This window comes from Larus michahellis, chromosome 11, assembly GCF_964199755.1.
Source record: "Larus michahellis chromosome 11, bLarMic1.1, whole genome shotgun sequence".
Taxonomy (NCBI): domain Eukaryota; kingdom Metazoa; phylum Chordata; class Aves; order Charadriiformes; family Laridae; genus Larus; species Larus michahellis.
The window spans coordinates 15,810,534-15,825,450 of record NC_133906.1 but is presented as its reverse complement, the minus strand read 5'-3'; the positions used below and the strand labels follow the sequence as shown (position 1 = coordinate 15,825,450).

General features: G+C 46.7%; 2 long non-coding RNA genes across 2 annotated transcripts in view; both read right to left on the bottom strand.

The window, feature by feature from the left end:
- Positions 1-14,576, bottom strand: part of LOC141749883 (uncharacterized) — a 37,581-nt gene extending 23,005 nt beyond the window's left edge. The window contains exon 1 of the long non-coding RNA XR_012589495.1: positions 14,267-14,576. This is a non-coding gene — a long non-coding RNA (uncharacterized LOC141749883). The remainder of the gene's footprint in view (positions 1-14,266) is intronic.
- Positions 776-6,636, bottom strand: LOC141749882 (uncharacterized). Its single transcript, XR_012589493.1, has 3 exons — positions 6,403-6,636; positions 1,515-1,951; positions 776-1,363 (listed from the first exon to the last, which is right to left on the bottom strand). It is a non-coding gene; the product is annotated as an uncharacterized LOC141749882 (long non-coding RNA).
- Positions 14,577-14,917: the final 341 nt, after the last annotated feature.

Here is a 14,917-nt window from a genome sequence, read left to right as displayed (position 1 = left end):
TGTTCAGATCCCCAACACCTCTGCAGAAAGGACGAGGTGGCCTGGGACTGACAGGTGTTGGGTCGAGGTTCAGTGAAAATCAATCCCGATTCTGCAGGGCAGAGCGAAGGCACTTCTACTTAGTGTGAAACGTTGGTTATTGAGGAAAAGGATCAAGGTACAGTAGCACATTTAAAACTACTTTGCAGATGGTGAGTAGGCTGCAAAGGAAAACCCAGGACACACAATATTATAGACGAAATGAAAGCTTGAAACAGCAATAAATTTAAGGAAATGATTTCTGAAATCCCTAGACTGTCTGTGTACAGTCTGACTGTATTAAAATGACTGTGCTCTTTCCACAGCTAAAATACTTGACGTGCCTGAAGAAACCTTATGTAAACAGGCAAATATACTTGCTTACATTTTATCTAGCAAAACTGCCCTTTGTCGTGGCCCTGTGCTGTGAGCGTTGGCACAGCAAGTCGTTTTCTTTTTCAAAATGGAACAGAAAAGAGGAACGGGTAGTGGAAGAGACCCTCCCAGGAAAACCACACAAAAACCTGCAAAACACCCTGACAAGCAACGCTCTGCAACACCTACCTTCCCTGCTCTGCTTCTGTAGGAGAAACTTTGATGCCTGGAAAGAACAGCCAGTGCAAAGCAAAGGGCATTTCCAAAGAACAGTTCTAGTTTCTTTATCTAGGATTAAAATTTGCAGGTTTGTGTGAAACACCTTCATGGCCTCTCTTTCCAAGTGGTTCAAATGGATTTTCTTTTTCCATTAGCTGCTTACCGTTTGCAGGAGATGGTTGCTTTGGAGAAACCAGTGGTATGCCAGAAGCCTATCCAAAAGGCTACAGCTTGGACATGAATGCAAGAAGGGAATAGCTTTCAGTATTAAAAAAAGACATTTTCCATTAATATTTGGATGTCAAGTGAGTAATTTCAGCATGTGGAAGCTACTGCTGGGAAGGGATGTTCATGTATTAGTTAATGAGCAAAGATTGTCTAGCCCATGCAGCCTCTCTGGAATGGACTGGGTGCTGGAGACGGGACAAGTGGTGCTTGATTCAAAAATAATATGGCCTGAGCCCAGCCTCTGCTAATGAGTCATTTTGATCTGGGAACATTTCTTCAGTACAGCTGCCTTCAGATCTTAGCATTGACACGCACGGTTGAAGCCTTCAGAGACATAGGAGAGTCAGACAGAGTTTCCAACACCCCCTTCAAGAACAGGGTGTTCAAGTGCTCCAAGCATCAGGCTCCACGTACGGAACCTTCTTACTCAAGTGGCACAAGTATTGGAAATGACCAGATCTTCTCAGTGCTTTCTCCTCAAAAAACCCCCCCCCCACATCCGCAGACATTTCCCACACAGAAGCTGGAAGAAAAAAAAATGACTGTGAATATCCATTGTATAAGATAAATATGAAAAATATGAGAGGAGGGACAACAAGTTGTGCCAAGAAGAAAAAAAAAATTAAAGGTAGGCATTTCTGAGGTGAACACAAGGGGAAAGGAATGAATCTTACCAAAAAGGTGGCATGAGGGAACAGATGCATTGGTAGATGCTTCTTTGAAGGCAACGCTGCTCTGGCAACCCAGCAGGGAGGTTGCTCTTCTGAAGACTGTTTGCCAAGCCAGCTTAATGCAATGTTTAACATTCTTATAGCCCAGTTAGGCAAGATCAACAATGAGGAGACAGATGAAATGGAGGGAAGGCAGAAGGGCCAACGTTTGTAAGTCACAGGTGAGGAAGCCAAAGCTGAACAACACAGACTCAGCAGCGACAGGAGGAAGAAAGCTGCATAGATGCTCCACGGGATCCCAAGGTTTGAATGTTTAGGCTGAAAGCCACTGGTGCCCACATTCTGTGTGCTGGTAGCTGCTGTGGGTAGCAGAACCACTTGAGGAAGCCACAGGGTCCCAGAGCAGCCACCTCGGGACAGCAAGTCTGTCTGTAGGATATCTGGGAAGAGATGAATCCCACAAACACCTTTACTAGAGCCAGTTCTTTGCACCAGTGACAGAAAGAAGGCTGAGGACCTGCTCCCAAGCAGCAAGAGACCCCTGGAGACCAGAATGACCCATTTTAAGAAAGTTTTGCAGGTATAGAATAGTTCACAGCTGCCCTATGCAGACCAAGGCCTGCTCTACCGAGTGTGACTTAATCAAATAGTTCTACCTCTGTTCCCATGATTTAATGAATGTAGGAGTAGGAGGGAAAAACCCAAGTACCTCCTACATTCAGCCAAACCTTCCATTTGCTTCTGACATTCCTTCTTTCCCTTCTCCCCTTGGCCTCCCAGGGCCAATAACGTTTCCATGCCATAAGCTGGAAGCAATTAATGCAGAGACAACAGAAAAACATCCTTTACAGATTAGTTCACATAAGTAATTGCATTAGCCTTCTCTGCAAAACTGTGTTGAAGCCAAAAGGCTCCTGGCTTGAGTGGCTGCAGGTGGTTCCAATTATAGTCACCCTCTTACAAGTAAAAACACAGGCTTGCTGCAAGTGACAGCGATTCTGCTCCTCCAGTAATGGTGTGACACAGGTACGGTATTTGACTGCCAGAGACATAGCTAGATAAGTCCCCAGAACCAGAAGAATGTGGATGGAGTTTATAGTAAATATAATTATATTTACTACCTTACAGCAGTGGTATGTTTTCTACATAAGGCTCATAAAATGCAAAGCATCTGCATGTGCAAAATGTAGAGTGATGGAGAAAAAAAAAATACCCATTAAAATCCAACAGATGAAACGCAGAACAAATTCCAGAGTCTTTGCCAGTATTAAGCTAGCAGCAATTACAGCCACCGGAGACCAAAACTTTACAGACGTCTGCATCCCATCAGCACATAGTTGTGAAAGGACAGGTAATGGTTCACAAACAGGCCTCCTGCCGTGGTTTGAAAGGCCACACTAACCTGGACATACACTTTCTATCTGGATGGAGCTGCTGCTGCTGCTATAGATGTCGCAGTGGTGTTACAGTACGGCATTATATCTTTAAGTACATTAAGTACTTATCTATTTATTTAGGCAGTTTACTTAAATGGAGAGGCAAGTTTGCATGGCTGACAACACCAGCCACAGAACTTGCAGCTGAGCTTCAGCGTTGTCCCAAGCAAGATGCCAAGGTCTACGGCCGAGCTTGATGAAGGCAAGATGGGGTAGGGAGGGACCAAACCAGAAGCTGTCTCACACCTGCTCTAGGCAGGCAGGGCCAGTGCCATCAGGTGCACTGCTCGCTAGCTCACATTTGCAAATCCTTGGTTGAATTCTGGCCCTGGTTAAAAATAACAAGAGAAACAGAAGGTAAGGACATCTTTCCACAAAGGAGTGGGCTGGAAGTGGGTAACTCAAGGGTACATCTATGAATAGATCCCTGGCGGGGGGAGCTCTTTTGGAACAGCAGCACTAATACATGTCTTTGCTTTTGGGCCAATGTGTGGCACACACAAGTCACCAAAAGGCGTTACTGTTGGGGCTAAGTCAGCCCAGTAAGTCACATATGGCACAATCCATACAGTTAACAAGCCCAGAAATACCAGGACATGGGTGCTCAGGCACACTGAGTTGCATGCGAGTAGGTTCGACTGCAGCCTCCGGCTGCAGCAGAGCCTTGTTCCTCTGACAGGTCCAGTTCTAAGAGTCTGTCTAATGGGAACTTTGATTAATTGACAGGATAAACTATTTCACAGGGCTGTCCCGCCTCCTGCAGGACAGCCTCTCTCAGCTAAGCCCCCAGCATGGAGCAGAAAAGACATTTTTTGCAGAGCAGTCTGAACTCCAGGAGTTAGTAGATCTTCCTCTTTTCCATCCCTCTCTAAACAGCTGCCATGCCTAGTGAACAGCTGATACAGTCCCAGAAGTCAGGGAAGAAAATAGTTTTGAGGTAAGAGTCATTGCTTTGGGGTTGAATTATTAGAAGCAGGGTGTAAACAGTCATGGTACATTTTAATGTATGTAGGGATTTAATCAAGCTTAATTTCCTCTTCCACTATTGCAACTGGGAAGCGTCTGTGGAACTGTAAGATGTCAAATGTTTAAACCTGACAAGTTAATTCCTGCATTGTGGAGCCAAGAACAGATGCAAACCCATTAACCTCCACCTGTTGTAAATCTCCAGCATGTTCTGTGTGCTCAAGGGATACCTCATGACCATCGAGCATTGCATGGCTGGTCAGGGGAGATCCTCTCCTCTGGTCCCCAAGAGCCCCTTTGGGCTTTATAAGGGGCCAGCCATCTCTGATACTGCCTGACATTCAGTTCATGGCACTACTTGCATCCATACAAGGAGCTGGGAGACCTCCAGAATCTCTTGGAGGGGAGGAGGGGGAAAGCACCAAGCTGCACCTGAGGTATGGGTGAGCTCCTTTCTAGCCTAAATCCAGCCTAAAATACCAACCTTAGTTTCTTAAGCCCGTGTGAGCTATGCTGTGATGGTCTCCATCTCTGTTACTGAAAAGCCCACCCAGGAGATAATGAAAAAGCTTTCTTATTATCATTATGCTAAGTTTTGGGTTCAGTGAATCGACATTTCCCAGCAAAGAAGAATTTTACTGGAAAACTCCTAAACCAGATCTAATTTGCTCCTGAATGTAATAAAAATTCCAGACCAGACCTTCAAGTGCTGCAGCGCCAGCACCCGAGGTAGGGTGGAGTGATGCCACCTCACCAGGGACCTGGCACACAGTGCTTTGGCCAGCTACTTTCCTCTCGCTCTTTATGGATGTTCCAGTTTGCCTTTACCTTAAACAACCCAATCTGCAGTGGACAACTGTAATATTAGACCTGTAGCTTGCTCCTTTTTTCACATCTTGTTATTCAAGCTATCATGGTGGTCTGTTGCTCTGAACTGTCTGTAATCTTGTGTTTAGCAGTGGATGGTGCAGGGCAACGCATTCATTACTCAGTGTTCGTCTTGGTCTGGAGTGAGCCAGCTTTGCCTTTCAGGACAGAGTCATCTACTCCCATATGGTGTTCTCCCCCAAACCCTGCAAAAGGGCTCTCAGCATTGCTCTGTTCCTGTTATTCCCTCTTAATCGCATGGAGGTTGGGAGAAAAATATCGAAGTGGCACCTTAGTACTTATCTATGTTAAGATAAATCAAATGAAAAAAAAAAAAAGTGAATTGGGTAGGAGTCAAGCAACGCCCATCCAAGCTGATCGGCAGAGACTTAGAAGTAATCTACAGCCCAAAGATATACAGCACCACATTCTGGGAAGAGTAAAGTTCCTTCAAAACCACCCTCTTATTTAGAGCTTAGTGGAAGGCAGCCAGAATTTTCTCATCAATTATGCAGAAAATGAGTTTAATTGCTGGCCTTTCAAAACTAGGCTTGTAAATGGACCTCCTTGTCACAGCAGTGGCATCTGACCGCAAGCTCAATTGCTTTGTCTTGCATCTGCATGTTTAAGATGTTGCTGTGGTCAGAGGAAGACGTTGACCGTGGAGACATCTGAATCTAAACAAGAGTCACAGGACAGCAAACAGCGAAGAGCTGAGGCTGTTCCAGTGGTTCTGATGACCTAAGGTCTGTGTTTCCCTGCCTTTGTGTATCTCCTTGTCTATGCATGCAAGATCCACATCAAGGCTTTGACCAACTATTGGCTAAAGCCATCACTAAGAATTTTGAAAAGCCGTACCTCTGGATGGAAGGTATGTGTGAAAGAGCAAGCAGTTGAGTACCCTGGCCTCACACTATTAGATCTGTATCTTAGAGTGCATCAAAGAGCTCAGAGACTCACCCAGTGGCAGTGAAATGCCTTAACCGCATTTTCAAGCCTCACTTAGTGACACTTGGGCCTCTTAAGCATTAACTAAGAGCAAGACAAAACATTTCTCTCTGCTAAGATGTGCCCCTCCTGGCTGCCTACGCATCTGCAGAGGCTCAAAGGCACATTTCTTTCCCACTAAGTGTCTGGCTTAAATTAGACTCAGAAACTTGTTCCAGATACCAGAACATGGAGAACTCGTGACTCATGCTCCGTCATGCCCATTGTGACCCAGGGGAGCCTGGTGCCTCCTATCAAGCAGGGAAAGGAAACCCCAGTGATGCTTTAAAAGGTACGGCAGGGAGCATCAGGGAGCTGCCAAGGAGTCTGCACATCACATATCTCTTCAGCCAGGACTTGCAAGCAGAAGTCAAGCCTCTGACGCAGGTGACTTAAGGTTTAGGATAGAGATTCACTGTCCACAACAGGACAAACACGCACTTCTGAGCAATTCCCAAGGGAAGAGTTGCTCAAGCAAAGCAGACTGTACCTTGGCAAACCTGTGCACTGAGGGATATTCCACCTTAAAGGGAGCTGGAGGATTGATTATGTGGTGACAAACAACTAGTGAGATACCCTGTTCAAAACTCTTGTGGTCAAGAACATTTACGCAGATACTATCCAAAGGTCCCCACCTTTCTTTTCAGCTGCTATGGCATCTTTCCAACTGCTGAAAAATTTAACTTGGTTTTCCATATAGCATCTGCAGTGATAGCATAAAAAAAAAAAAAGGAAAATTAATTACAAAGAGATGTTTTCTCTTATGCATGGAAAAATACAGGCAGGATTAATGCCAATACCAGCTGCCTGTGAAGGAAGGAGAGCGAACCCTTTCTTTTGCCCCACGTGCATCCTTCCAGGGTGCCTGAGGAAAGGAGAAAGACAACTGAGAAACAGTTGAGAAAGACCCAACCTAAAAGCCAAAAGTTTAGCAGCAACCTCAGCAGAACGGAAAGCAGGATTTTTAGGGATAAAACTTTTGCAGTTCTCATGTAATGAATTTCTGGATAGTGAGCTTCCTAAGGAAGCTGTCAGGGACCTCTGAGCACCATGAATGTCTCTGACCGTCCAGCCAGCAAGGCTCCCCTTCATCCCACACCAGGCTGAAACCCTCCTTCATCACAGTCTCATAATAAAATCAGGTGCTCACAGGGCTGCCCACCTGGGTGCTTTATCCCCACCACCACCCCCCTCCCCCGGAATTAAACCAGATAGAGTCATTCAAGTAGAAAAGCTATGAATAAATTTGCTGCTGAACTCCACATTTTATCCGGTAAAAAAGCCTTCCTGAGATCCTGCTGCTAATAGTCGCTAAAATTTACAGGAATCCTTAAAACTTCATTTCCTAATACGATCTTTTTACCTCTTGAAATGCATGCTGCTCACCAAAAACCAGCCGGACGGTGAAATGCAATTCAGCCTATGCACGCCTACAGCTGGGCTCACTGTACACCATTGACTCGTTTCAAAGAAAATAAACTCATCTAAAAGAAGCGGATAAGGATTTGCTACCACTGGCCAGAAGTTAAAAAACAACAAAGAAAATTCTCAGCATCAGAAAACCCTTCTCTTTCCGTTAAGGTACCATAGTGACCAGAGTTTATTGAAAGAGGAGCTCAAAAATATCTGTATATGAAGATAATTGTGAGGATGGTAGAGACTGAGTTATTTTGATAATTCATCCTTCAAAAGACTCAAGGTTTTAGATCTGTACTCCATTTTGAAGATGCTTGAACTGAAGAATACAATTTCAGAATTAATATGCACATTGAGGATATTTGCTTCATTTCATCTCTATTTCAATACCATTGACTATGAAATGAATCAGTTTTTTTAAAGCCTAGTAATGCCTTTTGCCTGAAAGTGAATTTAGTGAATTCATACATAGCAGAAGTTGTTTAGAACAACTAATTCCACAAAGATTTAGTGTTACATTTTTTCCATGTTTTAGTGCTCCAAAATATTGCCTCAATACCAAGTAATGAATGAGCAGAAACAAGAAAACCCTAGAAAAGAACTTGAGGGGAAAAAAAAGCCCAAAACGCGAAGTACAAGATGAAACAGGACTCCTTTCCCTCAGGTGGCCACTGCTCCCACCAGCCTCATCCCCGGCTCATTGCTCTCCATTCGAGTTCTGTATTTTTATTTTTCCCTTGAAATGACATTAACCAACAGTTAAGTGCCAGTGCCCTGAGATGGATAACTACCATGTCCCTTTACTGAAAGCTTCCCAATGGCCCTTCCCGCTGTGAGACAGCCGTAATGTCAAGGCTGTCCCATTGCGTGGGGCTGCCACGTCACACCGCACAGCCGCCTGTGCCGAGGTATAATCCAATTTTCTTTTTTACAGCCACCTTCTATATTACCGCACAGACATAATGCTTACAGAAAATGGCCTGTCTGGGAGGGACCAAGACTTCTGAACTTCTCTCAGGATATGGAACAGTGGAAGCCTGTTGCTATTTAGACTTTTTTTTTTTAAATAAATAAAAATACTGGTCTTAGCTACAGTTTACTTTTCCCACTTAGAAACGTGGAAAAGTTTGTTCAGCTTAAAATTTCCTGTTTGGCATTAGCAGCTGCTGGCTATGATATTTATAAATATTTCAGCAGACGTTTCTCGGGGAATCTGGTTACAATTAAGCAGCCAGCGACGCAGCGCTGCAGTCCCTCGCTCCCAGGCAGAATTGGTGCCGCCCGAGGTTACCCGCGGGAGAAGAGGGGCTGCTGCTCGGCCAGCGTCAGCAGCCAGCAGTGTCACTTTAGGGGGGGTCTGTTTTTAAACAGGAAAGTGAAATCACTTGCTCGTGGTATCCAAATATAGCAGCTCGGGAGGCACATTTGGTCAGCAGGCCTGGGACCACCTACTCCGAGCATTACTCGTGGCGCTTCCCTCGCTCCCCAAAGCCCCCGAGCATCCCCGGGTCGTGCAGTGCAGAAACGCGCTCCTTCAAGCTAAGCATCCCTCCCTGCCCATCAGCCCCACACATCCCAGCATTTCGTGCTCTCCTTGGGTACGCCCAGCCTCAGTTTCCCCCAATTCTTGTTAACATGACCTAAAGCTAAGCAAGTTGGAGTGAAGGGCAGAAGGAAGAGCCTAGATGAAGACAACCCAGGCAGGTCTGCCCATGGTTTTCTAAATCATTTACTTCCACTGAACCAAAGGCAGGTTATTTCTCCCCAGGCAGCCACTACATCACTTCAGGGCTTCCTGGGGCAAATTTCTTCCCATCCTGTTTAAATAGCCTCTGATATGATCTGGATTGTTCTGATCCTTAAAAAGAAAAAATGCTCCAAGCATCTCAGCATCTCCTTGGGCTTAGCAAGACTTTTGTACAGTTGATGCAAAGCATGCTCTGTGGACATGCTTTTGACCCTTGGTGCCATCACCCATTGATGGGCAGAGGAGGAATAGGAGAACGTGGCTTCCCAATGAGCCAGCTCACTCTGAGGAGCCAGGAAACCCAATAAACAGTGAGGCAATGGTATTGCCTCAGAAACCACTAACCTGAAACAGCAGCTGCCCTTTTTACTGTAAAGGTACTTAGCAGGGGAGGGATTACTCAGAGGAATGGCAGGTGGAGAGGGCACGTGTGCCAGTGAGTTGCCTTCCCCCAGGCTATCTGGGTTTTACCTCCTCAACACTACATCTTGCTCTCTCCCTGTGTAAAGCCAGGGCAGCCCCGGAGACTCTACACTGTGCCCCAGTGACACCAGCCACGCAGGTGGTACCTCACGGCAAGCACAGCTCCCGCACCCAAGCCTGAGCATGGGATGAGCATCATTCTTCTGCACACCCAATGGAAAGCATCTCCCAGATCTGCATCAGGAGCTTTGTGGGCACAGCAGAGGACCACCTCTGAGCCTGCACAGCCCAACCAGCCCTACTGTGGCTCATGCTTCAGTGCTGATCCAGCTCACAGTGCCCCATCTTTTGGGCCGTCAACTCAGAGGCCTCCGCAGCTTCACAGGCATTTCAGACAAGCTTGGAGCACAGGTCATTTTATTATTCTTTCCCTACATTTCAGGGTAACGCAGCAAGAATGTAAGGTAGAAGCAGCCCAAAAGAAGAAAGCCCATAAACAATTCTGCAGTCAAAAGCTTTTTATGGGAGAAGTGACTTTAAGTTCCTCATTTGCTGATTTTACGTAAAAAGAGGCAAAATATGCTGATCAAATAAAAGGCATAATTGCACAGCCTCACCCCCAGTTTCCGGCCAAACGCGATAGCACCATGAACTTCTTAAAGAGCAGCATTTCCTGAACCTCAAGTGCTCGCAGATGGTGTTGTCCTGGAGCACTTTCTGCTGATGTTCTGTGCTTCCCTTTGCCTCGCGTGACTACTCTGCAGCTTTGGTTTGTTTATTCCACTTTTTCCTGCTCTGCAGTTATGAGCTAAGGAAGGGAACCAGCCACTTTTGCTAGTTTAATCACTTGCTGGTGCCAGTGCACGTCCGCGGGGGTGATTAACGGGGTGTGTCGCTACCATTCATGTGAGCGAAGATTGCAAAATTGGGTCCCTTTAGCTTGAGTGAGGGGATGGATGTCCCATTGCCAGGGACAAGTCTGTAAATATTTCTATCTGAGCACTTTGGGGTCTACATGATAGGAAGGGTGAGGGGACCTGTTCTCTGTCAAGCAACAGGACCAGACAGAGACAGACTTGGTAGGGCGCCCTGTCCGGCCAGACCCACAGGCTGAACTCTGAGATGCCCACCATAAGCCAGTTCCAAGCTGGAAGCCACATCACCACATGAGCCTGTCTGGTGTCCAAAGCCAGGAACACCACTGACAGCATCACTCGGAGAACACACACCATGCTGGCTATGGGGATGCCTACAGCTTACATCAAATGGATGTGTCTTCAGACTAGTGTTATAAAATCAGCCTTAACTATCAAGCCATGACTGCTGTCACTGGCATCATGACACTTCACCTTTCTTCAGAGCCACCCTCTGGCTCTTCATGGGGCTTGGTAACTCCACAAGTGCTGCATGTACAAAGATAGTGTTGTAATACTTGGGGGTTATATGGAATTGCCACCTAACGGCCACTGAAAAAGGTCACTTATCCCAGCTGCGTACTTTGAAACAAAAGCAGAGAGCTAGAAGACCTACACAGAAGCGCCGGTGGAAATCCTGAAATCTATGAATTCATCATCCCGCCTCCACAAAACCACAAATTCAACAAATGCCCTCAGAAGGCCTCCAGGTTTTACACAACTATTTTCCAGACAGGAGACGTCTGTTCTTCCTCCAGAAGTAACAGTTAAAATATAGCCGGTTTTGCATAATAGGGCTTGACACACAAGCTGCACATGGGAAAAAAAAAAAAAAAAAAAAGATGTGACTTCAGAAGTCAGATGAAGTCCCATGGGAAAGACTGACCAAACAGGCAAAGAAGAGACAGGTTGCAAGTGAAAAGGCTAAGGGGCAGCCGAGCTCTCTGAAAAGCTGCAGAAAAGTCAAGGCTAAGCCTACCAGGAAAGGGACATGCCCAACTCATGACAATTCTGTAAAGAATTTTTCAGCATACCACAAATGGCAGCATCCAACAAATCCTTCCTGTCACCTTCCTTTCCAGGAGGTGATAACCGATCCTCAGGAAGGTTATTCTACCTTAGCAGGGGGATGCCTTCCTACGCCATTGTGTGCTGCGTGGCTCACCGCTCACTTGATACCCCTCCGCTCTTGCACCAAATGACTTCTAGGAAAAGCGCTGAGCTTTTGCAAAGTTTTTACTCGTAAAAATGTTACAAAACAGTAAGGCATCATTTGTTGTTGGAAAGAAAACTGCCCTAAATATTCTTCTTTGGGGAATTCGCAGATTTCTGAAAAACTTCTCAAATGTCTCACCAAAAAGAACTCTGAAGAAAGGAATGCAAGAGTTGCCTGAGCCGCAGCTGGATGCTTCTAATGCCGATTGCTCCTTCGAGCCCGTCTTTCACCAGAGCTGTGTTACCCTTAGTTTTCCTTTTTGCTCCTCCTGAGACAAGATCTAACAGGTGCAATGATTTTCCAATAAATCACACATAGAAGCAAGAATTTATGTACAGCGGAAAAGCAGGGAGTACAATTTCTTCCAGTGATGGCATGTGGGTGGCTTCACCCCTGCCTTCAGCTTTGGCTTTCAGGGGTCATCCTTCTGCAGCGCATCTGGCTGTGCTGCCTTGGCTTCGTCCAAGCCTCTGCCTGGCCTTTGACACCCGCAAAGGCTTTTGCCTGTCCTCCTTTCACATAACGAGGCGCAGGGAGCTGCCATCACAGCCCTCCCAGCCTGATTCCCCCCCACCCAAACCCCAGCACATGAGGCAGGTCAACTCCAAACCTCCTTCATAAGCCAAGCAAACAGTGCTCCGACATTTCCATGATGCTGGAAGAGCACGTGTTTTTCACTACGCCGCTGCATGCGAGATCTCTCCTGGGACAAAGCACAGCGCTGCGTTTTCTCTTGCTTTAACTATATTTGCAGAAGGCCATGGGAAAGCAAAAGAATTTTCTAGAAGAAAAGCGTCTCTGGCTCTTGTCTCAAATGTAAATGAGCAAAACCACCACATGAAGCTTCCTGAAACGCAGCATTTCACATTCAACGTTTGCTTTCCTGGCCCTTCAGAGGTGCTGCCTTCTTTTCATTCCTCCAACCCAGGAGAGCGCTGGTGCTGAGCCGGCACAGGAGCCACCCACCCGCGATCGCTAGGCATCAGCAGGATTTCGGGACTTAGCAGAGCACACACTTAAAAGCTGTATTTTTCCTAAATGGATTTCTGCATACATTTAATTATTTTGTTGAACTGGAGCCACTGCGAGTGAAGGAATCATTATTCTAAAAAAGTAAACAAGGGCGGCTGCACATTCCGGCAAATTTTCAATAGAAAACCACTCTTGACTCCAGAGGAGGAAAAAAAGCAAGATTCTCCTCCAAAAGCCTCATATTTGGTCTCAGTTTGGCTCTTTTTGCCCTAGCCCTGCAGGGAGTTCCTGCAGAGGACAGCCCTGATTCGAGCTTGCGGTGGCGCGTCCCCACGCGCTCTGGGTTTCAGGTGGAAAATACCCTGACAACACGAGAAACCAAAACCCACTGGCACGCTTCGGTTTTGTGCCAAACACCCCTGTGGTGTTTGCCGCGAGAAGGCCAATCCTAAATGCTGTTTGTCACACAGCTGCCCCAGGGACTCTGCAGCCGCCGCAGCCCGGACCCTCACCCAGCAGCACCTTAACCGGGCTTTGTTTCTTCCCCCCTGCAAAATATTGCTGCCTGGAGACTCCTGGAGCTGTGGGGTGGGATGGGGTGACTCCCCAGCTCCTCCATCCCACCACAGCCCCCAGCTGGGACATCCCCCAGGTTCCCACACCCAGCCAGGCTGGCAGGAGCTCTCTGCCCCTCGGCCAGCACTTCCCTGGGAGGCTTATGTTTCGCTTCAGCACCAGCAACTTCCTTCTTCCTTTCACTTCCACCTTTTGCCACATCGAAAAAAAAATAATTAAAAAAAAAAGTCTTTAGAAAATGACAGATAAGTTTTATATTCCCATCATCTCAGCACTCCTCATTTCCCCATCTTTCAGCTGCTTTCCTCTCGCTTCCTCCCTTTGCTCCCCTCGAAGGCTGAAGCAATGACGTCTCGCTCCCCTTGGTGGGGTGACTGCCAGCACCCACTGCTCCACAGGGATAAACATCCATGGGGCAAAACACCCCCAAAGAGTCCCTGAATGAAAGCAAGAGGTGCAGTCCTTGCTGATCAACTAAAGCAACCCAACCACTGCTGTTGATATAAGCCATCTGGGTAACCCTCCCGGAGCACAGTGGGGCAAGAAACCAACTTGGAGCAGGGAATGGGAGGGAATTAAGTCATCTCAAGAGTTTCCACCAACATGAACTGTCATCCAGAGACACCAAAGCCCTGGGGGGATTCCAAGCACAGAGCCCGTGGGAAGGCACCCTGGGATGGCTTCCCAGGATGTGGGATCCCGGGGAAATTATAGAGGCAACACAATGGGGACACCAGCCCTGCATCCATGGCGCTGCGGGGAGCTGCTGCTGGCACCCACAGCAGCTATGGGGATGGAACAGGCAGCAGGAGGAGCAAGGGAGGGAGCACTGCCAGAGGGCCAGGGAGGATTAGCAATGGGAGAGAGCAAAAAGGGAACTGTATTGAAAGGATAATGCACCTCCACCTGCTGTAAGCTCTGCTGGGAGTTGTAAACCTGGTGTCCCCCTCAAAGCAAGGCTAGCAACATCAGGCCATACACAAAACACAATGGAGATCATCACTGCATCACCACCAGCCCCAACGCCTGCCCATAAACCAGGCAGGGGAAAGCCAGGGCTGTATTCCCAAGAGATGAAAACTGCTCCCTCAGCAGATGAGACTTCTTGCAGTTTCTAAGAACATCTAAGTAAATTTTCTCCTACTCCCGTCTACTCAAGTGGGTTCATTTTGCAAAGAAACTCTTAATTAGTCACTAGGCCAGACACCAAGAAGGTACAAGCAAGGGGCACTCACCTAGAGGAGGATCAGATCTGCTTTCCACCTTCCCAAGTTGTGAAGAACTCCATATCACTAAGTCATGAAGCATCACAGAGGACAAAAAAGCAAAGCAACACAAAACAAAAAAAAGGCAAGATTCTGCCCTCAGAATTACACATGCTACTACTGAGCAAGATGCAAAGTTTTCCCCCTCTCTCAGGCTTTTGTAGGAGTTAGTAATTAATTATTCTGATTGCAAAAAGCTGAGCCTCCCCCAGGAGCCAGTCCCCTGATAGGACTCCTCTTCCTTGGCCTCCTGGGAATAGGTGGCTTAAAGGGTTCTCCATCACCACTCCAGCCTTAAATAACAGGACTGCATCATGCCAGAAAAATAAAAAGATGAGATGGGAAGTTGGGGAAGGGAAATAAAAGAAGAGCTTGATTATTTTTCCCCACATTTGAGTTACGCAGATGGCTCACAGCACATGGGATTTCACTTTGGGCTTTTAATAAAAGAAAAACTACCATCCTGGTTCTCAGCCAGAGAGACCAAAACAATCTGGATTTTTTGTATTCTGCACTTGATACCCCTTTTGGTTTTTTTTTTTGCTTCATAATCCTGGGTTTTACCAAGGTAATAACTGCCGGGGAGCGAATATAAAGCCCTGATGGGGTGAATCGGTGCTG